Genomic DNA, 10,461 nt, shown 5'->3' on the forward strand with positions numbered 1-10,461 from the left:
GTCAGACAGCTCTGGGTGGCTCCTCGTGGCCAAGTCCTTGGCAGCCACAAGAAGGGAGTGGGATACTGCTCCACCCCACAGGCACAGCAGAAGAATTCTGTGTTGGCCAAGCCCTCAGGGAAAGCCCTTCCCCACATCAAAAACCTCCTGCAACTTCTTTCCAGGGAAGGGAAGTGCTCCCCAAGATTTGGGAACTATCCCAGCTTAGCTGCTCTCCTTAAATTAAAGAAAGACCTCAAAACTACAAGGTAGAGCCCCGCAACCCTTCAGTGGGACCAGGCGACCATGTCACTCCTGTCTCTGGAGGGATGTAGGATGTTGTACTGATTTTCCACTCTGTTCTGTGGATTCCCAGCAGGAATCAAGAGCAATCTCTGTCTCAGCCTCTCAAAACATATTTGTTGGCAGCAGCCTATGATATGGCCTCAGTCTCAATAGGCTCCACAGGGAAAACGTTCCCCTTTCCCAAATTTGTGTGGGTTAACTCCTTCTCTCTGCTTGGGCCATGAGATCCCAAACTCACAGTGCCCCGGGCTTCCTGCTTTCTCATTTCAACCTCAGTAGCCATGTTCACACATCCAAGCTGGCATCCGCATGTGGGTGCAGGGGAAGGTTGTGCAGGAAGAGCATAAGGTAAGGAGGCTTCAAGCTGCAGGTGGTGGCATCCTATCAGCAATACAGCTGCTGGTCCCCCCTTCCTGGCTCCTTGGTCCTGCTGGGACAGATCTTCTCCCAGCCTAATGCTGATCTGGTGAGACAGTTGTGCCTAAGCCAGCTGGAGAGTGAATTCTCAAAATAGTTTATTTCTCTAACAGCATAAGGCAAATCAGTCTTTTCCAATGCCCTGGCCTGTGGATTGATAGATTTTCATCAGAACAAGCTGGCAAACATCATCTGATGTCCCTGGCTCAGCACAGTTGGGACACAGACTTTGTTCCAGGTGCAGCAGAACTGGATCTGGGCTGTGGGCTTCATGTCCAGTAGTGCCTGGGGACAATGAGGGGACCAGGCCCTGCAGAAGCCACACAGAGGAAACTTTATCTCCATGCAAAACATGTTGCACATCACAGAGTGAATTTCATCCCTGGAGAGATTTTTTTTTTTCCCCTGAAACCAGGTTTGCTGAGCTTAGGTCTGAAATGAGGGACCATAATAAGTCCATTAGCTTCAGAGGAGTTATCCTGAGCACACAGTTTGGCCTGTGATCCCTCATTTTACAAAGGGCTAAACACGGAAAGGATATAGCAGTGGAAGTGAGAGAACCTCTGCCATTTTGCACGGCTGTGATGTGGAAATCAGTGCTGGGGTGAAAGTGGGGTTATGTGGGACTTATTTCACTGACTGAAACATGTGATCCTGGTAATCAAGCCTCTCATGCTGTAGCTGCTCTTCTGTTCTGCAGGATGGGGCACGGGGTGTCTTACACCAGAGGGTGTCTGGGGACATGGAGTATGTGTGTTGGGGGTGTCCTGAGACATGGGGAGTCCTGCACTTGGGTGTCTGATACACCCAACCACACAAGCTATCCTCAGCTGCAGGGTATCCCAGAGAATGGAAAGTCCTGACAACACAGGTATTGATACAAGACATTGAACACCCTGAGAGGAGACACTTCAGGGGGATTTTACTGGGTACCAGCCTGGGTGGCTGCAGGGAAGTGTCTGCAGCTGGGCAGAAAGCAACAAAAAAAGTCCCAGCACTGGAGCTCTGATAATAAACAACCCTGCAATTTGTAGCTGAGCCCAGAGTTTTGGAAGCCCATCTTGTGGCTTTTGAAGTGCAAACCAGCACAAAACCCCCCATTACCCAGCTCATCCTGGAAACAGCCCCAGCCCTTTATGTCACCTCCAGCACAGAAGGTTTCCTGGACCCCTGAGCCCGATGGACACTCCTGCAGATGAAACTGCTGAGCAAGATCAAACACAAACCATTCCCGAGGCTTCCCCCCGCCTGCTCCAGCTGCCCGATAATCCCTCCACTGAAAGGGAACCTGAACCCTGAGTGGTTTTGTGCACTGGGAAATGGAGCTGAGCCCCCAAACCCTCTTTGTGCTGGGATAATGGTACCACTGCCCTCCATTCCCACACTGATCCTCACTGGCACTGACCAACCAGGAAGATGAGCTCTGGAGCTGTCACCACTCTGAGCTTCAACCTAGCATAAACCAAACTTTTTGTTTAAGGTAGTAGTTTAAAAAAGAAAAAAAAAATAAAAGAGAAAAACCACCCCAGCATATGTCTTTGATCTTGAATAAAGCTTTTATCACAGCGCCTTCAGTCCCGGTGAGCAAAGGGGATTATCTTTCTCTCGCACAAAAGTTCACCTCCTGGTGCAGGTCACAGGAGGAAGATTTCACTGGAGTGGGAGGCATTTTCTCTGGGGTATTCACCTCAAGTCCAGCAGGCAGCTGCTCCCAGGGAAACCTTTTTATGAGCTAACCTACTGCCTCAAATCCTTTCACATGCAAAGGAAACAAAAATAAGAACCCTCCAAAAGAAAGAAGTGGATGCAAACTCCCTGGCAATCACTGCCAGCCTCATTTAGCAGCAAAGACCTCAGCTCAACATCCTGCCAGCTCTCCTAACTCCCAGTGAACAGCCAGAACTCGGGGAAGTCACTTGAGGCTGCATCCTGGCCCAAATCCAGCCCCCATGCAGCCAGATTATGGACTGGATTTAGCCTTGGGCGGGGTCTGGTCTGGGTCTGGCCAAGGGTGTCCCTGTGATGCTGCTCCCCATGTCAGGCAGGCTGGATCCATCACGATCATCCCTTTACCCACAATAGGTTAATACCAGAGGCGTTTGTTGCCTGCAATGAGACTCATTCATTACCTGAGCTCTGGGCAGCCTCCCTGCCCTCACCTGCCCTGCCTACACACCAGGCAGGCAGTGCCAGATAATGGGATTTACTGGGAGTGCCTCAAAACTGCAGCCAGGATCTGGCTGGAACTGGGGGCAGAAGGCAGCATCACCAGCACACTGTAACCTGCCCCTGGGGGCACACAGCTAAGGCAGGGCTGCCTGAGGTGCAGCACCCAGCTCCACTCTCCCACAGCTGTCAGGAGCTGTGGGGAGCAGGGTGCTGCTGGCTGCCTGGTCAAGGAAGGGTGATGTGGTGGTAGAGGCCCCAGTTCTCCCTCTCCCAGGACATTAATGGAAGTGACAAATATGCTTTGACATCAATTATGTTGCTTTCTTGTTCAGCTAAGAAGTAATTCACTTAAGAGAAGCAATTAGGTAAACTTATCAAGTGAAGTTTGCAGTACTTTAAACAAACAGCTAATCAGGCTGGGGAGGAGTGGAGATAAAAGGGGGTAGGATGAAACTCCCAAAAGGGGCCTGGAGGTTCCCAGGGCCTGAGGCTGCTGCAGGCATCAATTCAAAGGGGAAATTCTGCAACAGGGATGTCTGGAGTGAAACATCCCTCCTTCTATCTGTACCCCTGAAATTGTCCCTCTTGCTCTTCTCAGGACACAGGCAAGAGGAAAAGACACGGCCCCAGAGGTCTGCTAAGAGCAGTGGTAAGAGATAAAGTTTTCAGTGGGGACCCCCACTGTGTACAAGAGACCGTACAAGCAGGTCTCAAAGCATTTGCTGATAATAACAGGTGAGGCAGAGGATGGACACGGACATTCAGTGATGGATTCCTGCAGGGACAGCAAAGACACAAGTGACTGTGACTCATTCTCAGCCTTCTCCACTAGAGGAGCAAGAAGGTCTGTGGTGCTCTGCGGGACAGATTGTCACAGGGCACTGTCCCATGGAAAGCTGGGACAGAGGCATGGAGAGAAGTGCCATGGCCCAGAAATACTCCTGGAAGCCCCTGTGTTCCTAGGACCCCATCACCTTATAGAAGACTTAAAGCGCTGAAAAAGGTCCCTCAAGAATGACAGAGTGAGCACAGCCACGGCAGGCACCAGCCCCATGCCAGCTGTGGAATGATGGTGTGTCCCCCAGCCAGTGCCACTCCCTTGGGCAGTTGGTGCCACCAGCTCTGGGGCACAGTCACTGTTCAAAAACCCTCTCAGATTATTTTCTCAATGGTGCTAAATTTTGAGATCTGCAAATTTTGCGATCTAATTTCCAGATTTCAGAAGAATCCATGGCACAATACGCTTTTAAAGGTTGCTACGGTGTCGAATCAAAATGCAATATTATAAATCATTAATGCACCCCTGTGTTGCAATGAAGCTGGAATATTTTAATCACTGAATAATGAAGTCAATACTCACAAATCTCAGCTGTCATTAGAAGATTCACATGCCTCTGTGCACCCTGCTGGCGATGAAATTTTGAAAGTGGACTGGATTTGCCCAGAGGAAGTGCAGGCAGGAGCAGCACAGCAGCAGTGGGACACAAGTGGGTGGGTTTTGCAGCTCAGTTTTGTGACCAGCAGTGAGTCAGCAGGCTGCTCTGAGCAGCATGGGGCATGTCGTGATAGGACAAGGGGGAATAGCTTTAAGCTGAGACACAGAAAATTTAGATTAGCTATTAGGAAGAAATTCTTCCCTGGGAGCTGGTGAGACCCTGGCACAGGTTGCCAGAGCAGCTGTGGCTGCCCCATCCCCGGAAGTGTCCAAGGTCAGGTTGGACAGGTTTGGCTTAGAACAATGTGGAACAGTGGAAGGTGAATGTAGAGGGTGGGATGGGAAGAGCTTTAAGGCCCTTCCAACCCTAACTTCTTTGGGATTCTGTGATTGCTAAAATAAACTCCAGCTAACCCATGACGTGGCTCCTGGTAGGAATAACAGTGGCTGGAGCATTGACACCTTGGATGAGCACCGGGGTTTTGAAGTGAACACTATCACCTTGGTAGTGCTCACCTTGGTACCAGGAGAGCTTTGTCCACTCCCAGTGAAGACAGCCTGGAGTGGAAAGGTCCTGTATCCAGGACCAGACACCATCCTACACCCGGAAAAGTCCTGGAGACAACAGTGTGGAGAGAAGCAGAAGGGGCAGATCTGGAAGCTGGTGAACAGAAGGCAGAAGGGCAGAGTTAGAACAGCTCTGTGAATGCTGGGACATGCCTGCAGGCAGCAAGAGCCACTGTGTCCCCGGCACAGATGGAGCATGTGGCTTGGAGCTGCAGCAAACACACGGGTGGGAGGAGGGTTGGCCCTGCCAGGGAAAAGGAGAACAAGCTACCGAGTAACACTGGCTTCCTGGAAAAAAAGGAAATCCCTGGAAGTACAGACAGCATCAGGATGGCAAACAGCCACGGCCAGCATGGAAGCTGAACACAGAGAGAAGTGCTGATGTCTCTGCCTGCCCCGTTGGGATGTTCACAATGATGCACTGCTGAGCTGTGTGGTCCCACCACCTCTAGGACACACCTCGTGGTGTCTTGCACTGTGGCAACCAGCCTGAGGCCCCAACACTACAAGGGGGCTTCCATCCAGCTGGATGTCTGAATACTCATGGAACCTGCATGGTCAGATGAACATCACCAGGACAAGAGGGAAAGAGGGACCCATCACTTGATAACTCCAGAGCCGGGTCCAAACCACATTAAGACAGAGCTAGTAGGACCTGTGGAAAGTGGAATAAGTGAGAAACTGCCTCTTTGTTTCATCATAAAAAGAGGAGCAGTCATAACAGTGCTCTCACAGGGCTATTGCAGCAGGTACAGAGCTCTCAGGTGGTCACCTGAACCTCAGGAAACCTCCCTGGCTCTGCACAGAACAGACTGAAGTACTACACACCCTGGATAAGTGGTAGAACTTTGAGTCAGGTATACCTCAGGAACCTGGTGAGACAAATTGTCCACCTTGAGTTGTCCTGCTCCAACCTGTCTTGGCTCCAGGATTGCACTGGATCACACACTTAGAAGTCCTTTGGGTTTGGTCCATTTTTTCTCTAGCTGAAGAATGGAAGCAGCACTCTTGGGTTCAGGGTTTGCTTAGACTGGAGAGGACATTTTCAGGGGCATGTAGTGACAGGACAAGAGGAAGTGGCCTTAAGGTGAACAAGGGTAGATTTAGATTGGATATTAGGAAGACGTTCTTCCCTGTGAGGGTGGGGAGGCCCTGGCACAGGGTCCCCAGAGAAGCTGTGGCTGCCCCTGGACCCCTGGAAATGTCCAAGACCAGGTTGGATGAGGCTTGGAGCAACCTGGGCTAGTGGAAGGTGTCCCTGTCCGTGGCAGGGTGTGGAACTGGGTGGGCTTTTAGGTCCGTTCCAATCCAAAACATTGCAAGCTTCTATGACAGTTCTCTGCTCCAGTTAGAGAAACACAGCTAAAGCCACGGATTCAATCCTCAGGGAAAAATTGAAAAGATCTGTCAAAAATTTGCAATCACAGAATCACAGAGTAAGTGGAGGTTGGACAGAGGCTATGAAAATCTCCTAGTTCACCACAACCCCCTGCTCAAATAATTATGGCACCTTTTTCTCCCAACTTCACTAAGCTGTTAGAGATGGCACACTGGTGGAGCTGGTCACAACTCAGGGTGTAACAGCACAGAGGCACAGCAGGACACACAGCTGGCACCTTTCTATGGGTGACATCAACAGAGCCCATCAGATATCTGTTTCATTCTTTTTGAGGTCCTGATTTAACAGTTGGAGCTTCCTGGAACTACTCCCCTAGAAAAGAGGGGCCTGGAGCAAGTCCTGCCGAACAACCCCCAAATTAATTCCAACCTGGACAACACCATCGGCTTTGCAGCAGTGTAACAGGGTTTGGCCCTCCAACAGTGACAGCCAAAATATTTACTTAAAATCTGAGGGGATACAGTGCTCCCCTCAGGATCCCAGGGAAAGGCATTTCTTTCCCCCTCGGGCTGCTGCAGAAGTGTTCATGTGGGTGGCAGAGGATTTTTACCTTTAGAGCATGAGTCCGGTCACCTCTGAAGAGGGGACCTGAGTGAGCTGGACCAGCACAGCAAATCCCATTTCCTCATCGATTTTCTCAAAGGATGCTCTGGAAGTAGCTGAGTGTATGTATTTGTGTGAGCAAGGGATATTCGAGACTCATGCCGTGAGATTATAACCAACACCAAAGGTTGTTCTCTCTAAACCCCTCTTTTAAGGTGTTAACGACTTATAAAAAACCCAACTCTTTGTGCTGGAGATGTCTCAATCTTCATCACAGATAAAAGGTTTTGGGGGGGAACCTGAGCCAAAATCTCTATGGGTGTGTTCTGCATTATCTGAGCTTGTATATAAAAAAAAAAAAAAAAAAAAAAGGCAGGGGAAGCGTTCCCTGGTAATACAGTTTGTCATAATCCTCTTCTGCCATCATCCTGCCCAGCAACAGCCACTTGGGTCTTCCCCTGCTCCTCCTCTGAGAACAGGACTGCGTTCTGATTGTGCTCTGCACCTTCCTGCTCCCCGCTTTCCCACTGGAGCCATCCAGTGCCCTGATCCACCTGTGCATGTATACAAGATGCCCTCCTAGACCATCCCTTGGGCAGCAGCTGGGAAATGCTTGTGCCCCCATGAGCTCCCTGCTGCCTCCAGGGCAGAGTGACTGTGCTGACTCCATTTCTCAGTGCCAACAGGGCCATCAGCAATGCCAGGACAAGGCAGGAAGCAAAGAGGCTCAGCAGATAGTGGAATCATGTGTGCTTTGATTCCACAGGGTTGTGAGGGGAAACCTCATCCAGCCTGTCCAGCACACGTGGTAAAGAGCATGGAGGAAGACTCAGCAGGAGAGCTCACTGAAGTCAGGGAGGGACATGGCATGCATGGCATGAGGGACATGGCATGGCATTTCTTCTTCATCCAGAAGAAAATGGAGCAACCCCTCAGTGAGCGGAGACCTGCCCCAAACACACAAGAGCAGAGGGTGGGGACAGCTCCCCTCAGAGCAGGGAGGGAGGCTGAGCCCTCAACACTGCCTCAAATTAAAGAGCTGCAGGTGAAACTGCCAAAGGCTTGTTCAGGGTCCCAGCACTGTGGTTTCCTCCAAAGCACTGCCATCAGTGCTGGGGGTCAGCAGGGCACAGGGCCAAGGCAGCAGAGGCATTCTGAGGATCAGAAATCAGTGGAGATGCCAATGTCTGAAAACTCAGGGCTCAGCCAGTGTCCCCAAGGGATGAGAAGGTCCCAAAATCACTGCTGAAGCTTATCACCACCTTGGGGCTCCATCCATCCCCCTCACCTGCAGCCATTGATTCCAGCTGCTTTTGGAATTCTTTCTGCTTCCCATCATGGCAGACAGAAGTTTCCATATTTAAACCAACACCAATTAGTCCCCCATCAAATTATTGGTCTGAGTAATCCCCCCAGCCCAGGGGAAGGGGGATTCTTCTTCCCAACAGAAGACCTCTCCCTGCAAGCACCTGGCCTGAGCACAGCCCCAGGAATGAGCTTGTCACACAGAAAAAGGAAATTGTGTTCTATCGCTCTTGGCAAGATGAGCTGCCTGCTCCCTGAGGGGAAAGAGGACCACGGGATCCCTGCTGGTGTCACAGGGTTTTGGAAGGGGGAGAGCATCAGGGCAGGCTCAGGGACTGAAGCACAGCAGTGTGTGGGGCTGTCCCAGGGCTGTGGCCCACATCCCTGCATGGGCTGTGACTGACACATGGAGGAGTGCAAGAACCTGAGCACCCTGTCGCTTCCCAGAGCTGCTCCAATATGCTCAAAATAATCTCTGAAGCATCTGCTATTCTTTGCCAAGTGCTGAATCATCTTCCTGCAATGTTTGCATTAGGAATTCAGGAGTGGTAGAGCCCTTTGCAGAGAGCCAGGGAGGTGGGGACAGGTGCAGCACTGAGCAAGGAGAGCATCAGCAAGAATGTGCTCTCTATGCTACCTGCTCTGCTGGGCCTGTTAAGTGCCAACACCTGGGCACGTCCCAGAGGGACACAGGTCTGGACACATGGCTGAGGGTTTGGTTTCATCACCATGAAATGAGACACTGTGAACCCCCAAAGCAAGTCCAGCCTGTTCTCATCCTCCACTAGAGCGGTAGGAAGACCCAACCTCACTTGTGCAAAGCTCCTGGAATCCCAAATCCAATCCCCTACCAGGGGCTCCCATCAGCTGCATCAGTTCCTGGCCAGCTGTGCCACCAATGATCTGAACCAGCTCATCAGGGGAACAGCAATGCCTTGCCTTTAAAACAGAAAAACCCTTGGAACCACAGAGAAATGGATGAGAAAAAGGGGTGTATTTATTTACACTTTGACAGAAACTTTGATAGAATCCTACACTGGGGGATTTGAAATCTTTCAGCACATCCTGGTTACACACAAGGACACAAGAACTCGTGTGTGTTTAATAGATCTACTGAGATGTGGCAGATAGCAAAGGATTATCTGGGTTAGTCTGTGTGAGAGGCTGGAGGGAGCTGCGGAGGGAATTCACTGTTCAGAGACAGGCTGTGTGGCAAGGGGAATGCACTGCTGATAAATGTGAGTTCACATTCACCGTGGGGATCATCTGACCTGCTCTTGAGTACCACCAAACTCACCATCATCTATAACCCTGCTGGAGAGAGCCCCACGCCTACCAGACAGCTCAATAGTAACAGCTTTACATGCTCAGAGACAAAGGAAACAACTTCAGATCTGAAATGCAGCGTTACTAAACCAAGGTGGTGTTAATATGGCATTAAGGATCAACTGATGGGGCACCTCCACTCTATGCAATGTCTCACTGGACCCTCTGAGCTGGAAAAAATAGAAAGAACACAAGTTGGATAAAGGGAACAACTCCCACACTTGTAATCACCAAAAGATCCTTCCAGCCATCCCACACATCTTCTACACAGCACAGAGCCCTCTGTGTGACTCCTGCAGAAGGTCAGAATGGGAACTATTTACCTGCAGCTGTAGACTTTCCAGATGTGCCTCTCATGTCTCTACAGAGAGCAGAGCATGGGCAGACACATGTTGAGAGGTGCCACCTCTGCAGCATGAGCTTTGGGAAGAAGATCTGGGTGATAGCAGACTAGGGGAAGGTGGGTGCAGGGCTGGGGTGAGGCAGTGGGAGGACCTAGTCCAGGTGAAGGACAGCAAAGTGGAGGGACAAGGGTGGCTGGCAACGGCTGGAGTTTAACTCTTCCTTACCAAAGTGGTGGCCAAAAGGCCAAGGTCATCAAGTAGGTGACATATGGCCTTGGCCTCCTTGGGCAGAGAAAGCCAGATTCACATGTCAGGGAAAGATATCATCACACCCATCAGCAGGTTCAGCACAGCTGGAGGGGCATGGATTATCTCCCCAGGCAGCCTGAAACCTGAGGCAGGGCTCTGCTTACCTTATTTCAGCCAAGAGGAGGAGGGCAAACTCCATCTCCAGCAGCAAGCCTCCATTGGGTGGAAAACCTGTGAGCTGAGACAATTTTGCACAGTCCTAAACTAGATCTAATCTATCCAGACAGACCATTTGCTGGCAGCTCCTTTGTGCTGCTAGCAAAGATGTGCACACCAGACCCATCCTGGCCAGCCCTTTCCATCAGCAGGAGGCTCTGGAGCCAGCAGGAAAGGGTCTAAGAGGCACAGAGAAGAGCTTTCCA

Source organism: Cinclus cinclus, chromosome 23 (assembly GCF_963662255.1).
Source record: "Cinclus cinclus chromosome 23, bCinCin1.1, whole genome shotgun sequence".
Classification (NCBI taxonomy): Eukaryota; Metazoa; Chordata; class Aves; order Passeriformes; family Cinclidae; genus Cinclus; species Cinclus cinclus.